At 31.2% G+C, this 3,598-nt stretch overlaps 1 protein-coding gene and 1 pseudogene across 1 annotated transcript in view; both read right to left on the bottom strand.

Annotated features, from left to right (window-relative positions):
* Positions 1 to 3,598, bottom strand: part of LOC107638908 (stilbene synthase 1) — an 87,598-nt gene that overhangs the window by 3,768 nt on the left and 80,232 nt on the right. The window lies entirely within an intron of this gene.
* On the bottom strand, positions 2,487 to 3,521 carry LOC107638909 (annotated as a pseudogene).

Here is a 3,598-nt window from a genome sequence, read left to right as displayed (position 1 = left end):
TTTATCATCTATATCTATTAAAACATGTATTTTTTTTATTATTTTTAATATTAAATTATTCAAGATATATCTTAGTTAATTTACAAACTCTTTCATTTTAACTGGTTTCATTTTTATTGACATTATATACTTAATAAATAAAACGTTGAATTACTATTATGCCTGTTTCTCACTAATCTCCTATATAAAAAGGATAGGTGCTTCTATAAGGCAAAAATGGTTGCAAGTTGCAAAAATAATAGATTGAACTGCAAGCAGAGTGTGATTCGTTAGAATGGATTTTATGGATAAGGAAAAGGATAGAAAAATAATTATTTCTAATCAGCTAATTTTAAACAATTATTGCAATTAATAATCATTCATTTTGTATTTTTTTAAAATAAAATTTAAATAATGACTAATTAATAAAAATTAATTAGTATAAATTGTAATTCAAAAATATTTGTTGGCTTATTGGCTAGACCCTTATTGAATGATTAGATAAATTTATATTCACGAAAATTTAGTGAATCTTTCTGGGGTGGATACCTATATCCTATCCCTGTAGATATTTCGAGGGTTCTCAATTAATTTCTTGTCACAAATAATATCTACGGATACTGATTTTAGTAGATTCTTTTGCCTTCCTAACAGAGAAATTATTGCTTAAAGAAATATTGACAGTTCCTTCTCGTATCTATGTAAATGGTATTTTCTTTCTTTCTATTTATGAAATTGTTGGTACTAAAAATAGATTTTTTCGACAAGACATTTTGATTACTAATTGTTTCGATTACAGAAGTAGAGACGAGCAAACTAAAATCGAAGAAAGATGGTGCAAAGAATGTCGAAGATGAAAAGCAATTACTTGAATACCAAGGTCGTAAGGAAGACGTGAGATGTCAAAACTTGGGAGTCAAGATTTTTTATAGTCAAGGCAGGATCGTGGCCTGAGAAAAAGGAGGAAGCGAGATCGTGGGCAAAATTCTTCATGGTCAAGCCTATTCAAATAGTCTATAAATAGGAGAAGTTCACAAGAGTTCAGTCCCAGTGACGCAACAGAATATCATGGAGTGCAAGTGTATGAGTGTCAGAAGTTCATTTTTATTTTATTTTCCTTTGTTTTCTTTCTTTTCCATTTTAATTCATTTCTTTTTATTTCTTTGCTTTCAATATTTTATTGTTATTTTGCTTTCTTTCGATTTTAATTTTACTCTTTCATTTATTTAAAGCTTACATTTTTTTTGTACTTCCTTTTATTTGCTACAATTTGCCACCAGTATTTTGACGCAGTTTATTTTGACATAAACACTTAGTAATTCCTGCGTCAAGTCCACTTTTTTTCAGAATAGTCGTATTTATTTCTCGAACTGAAATCTTGATACAAGATTGATTCGACACCCTGTCGAAGTTACCAAAAATCAAGTGAAACAAAAATATACTTTATTCCTTTCTTATATAAGATTAAAATAATATAAATTTTAATCTACTTATCCATCAATAATTATTATAATTTTATATATGAATGGAGATAGATATATCAATTTTGCACTAATATTCCCAATGTAATTGACGGACCAAACATGGATCCCCTAACTTAATTTATTTTTGGCGAATCAAAACCCAAAATTGAACCTATAATCCTAAAAATTAGAAACAATATAGATTCAGAAGCAAAAATCCCAATTAAAAACCCTAAAATCAAAATCCAAAACCTCCCAAATTTCACAAAACCAATTGAAAATTGATATATATTTTCTCTGTCTTCACTAGCTATTGTTGTTCACCATCATCATCATCAGGCGCTTCTGTAGTTTAAAAAAAGTGTTGTTAAATGAGTGATTTTCTTGTAATGAAATAATAATACTAATAGTATAAAATATATATTTATTATTACTGTCTATTTTTCTTGATGAGTGGAGACCTTGCTGAAGTTTAAGTATAATTAAGGTGCACTATGTCTTACGAAAAAAGAGAAGGGTATTTACCCATAAAACACATTTCACCATTTCTTTTATATTACCACACAAACTAGCATCGTGTTTTTTGTTAAGAAATTAACGTCTCACATTTTTTTTCTCATATATTTAGAATTAAAAAATCCTTAAAAATCAGTATATTAATTAGAATCAAAATTCTCTAAATAAAAAATAAAACACGAACAAACTAATCTAACAAATCAAAATCAACTATCAATAAAAGATAACATGAATAATATACAAGATAACATGAGTATTCTTTTTCAATAAAATTAATTTTGTTATATTCAATCTTGTATCAAGTGACAACATATTAAAAATTAGACAATAAAAGTGACATTATTAGATAATTATATGAGAGGCATCAAACACACGAGCGATAATATAAAAACTTACAAGCATAATACAACATCAAGCCTTGTACTATCATACCTACTACTTTAAACTTTATCTTAATGGAACCTCATACAAAGGTGTTTATAGTTGTTTTTAGATAAAATTACAACCCAAATATTGGTATGTGTCATGTTGCTCATCAATTGAAAAGAATTTGATATATTTTTTAATAACAATTACAAATTTTGATATTGAATCTTCGCATAACGAATTAACTTTAGACACCTTTGTCTAATTTTTCACTCATCTAAGAATATGAGCCATTTAGAACCTTATTTTAGAGTAAAAAAAATTATTAAAAAATAACATAATTGCATATATGCAGAGATATATAATTAAGCGCATTATATGGACATGCTGCGGAGAACAACGGTTTCAATAGTGAGACCAGGACCAAAACCAAAAAGCACACCCCAATCAAGTCCTTCTCCGGTGGTTTTAAGTCCAGCTTCAAGTGACTTCTTTCTCATCAAATCCATAATGAAGAACACACACGCACTTGACATGTTACCATAATTGCTAAGCACATCTCTAGTGGCTTTCATCTTCTCTGGCTTCAAGTTCACCTTCTCTTCAACCTGGTCCAAAATTGCACGTCCACCAGGATGTGCAATCCAAAATATTGAGTTATAATCAGATATACCCAGTGGATCAAAAGCTTTACTGAGTGCATCATTGATATTTTGTGAAATAATATCCGGAACACTCTTGTTAAGATAGAATGTAAGTCCAACTTCACGAAGGAGACCACCGATGGCTCCATGGCTGTTAGGGACAAGTTGTTGATCAGTTGAAACAATCTCAAAGAGAGGATTCTCAACCTCTGGAACAGGATCAGAACCAATGATAATCGCAGCAGCTCCATCGGCAAACAATGCTTGCCCTACAAGACTATCCATGTCTGTCTCACTAGGACCACGAAAAGTGACTGAAGTATTTTCAGAACAAACAATAAGCACACGAGCATCCTTGTTGTTTTCAGCTAAATCCTTAGCCAAACGAAGGACAGTGCCACCAGCGAAGCAGCCTTGGTGGTACATCATGTACCTCTTGACGCTTGGGTCGAGCCCTAAGAGTACGATGAGTTCGTAATCAACGCCAGGCAACGCAACACCGCTGGTGGTGCAGAAGATCAAATGTGTGATCTTAGACATTGGCTGACCCCATTCCTTGATTGCCTTAGTTGCAGCCTCTTTTCCAACCCTTGGTACCTCCCTGATCATCATGTCTTCCCTTGCATCCAA

This window comes from Arachis ipaensis, chromosome B04 (genome assembly GCF_000816755.2).
Source record: "Arachis ipaensis cultivar K30076 chromosome B04, Araip1.1, whole genome shotgun sequence".
In the NCBI taxonomy this organism is placed as follows: domain Eukaryota; kingdom Viridiplantae; phylum Streptophyta; class Magnoliopsida; order Fabales; family Fabaceae; genus Arachis; species Arachis ipaensis.
The sequence above is the reverse complement of the archived record's forward strand: the minus strand, read 5'-3'. Positions and strand labels throughout refer to the sequence as shown.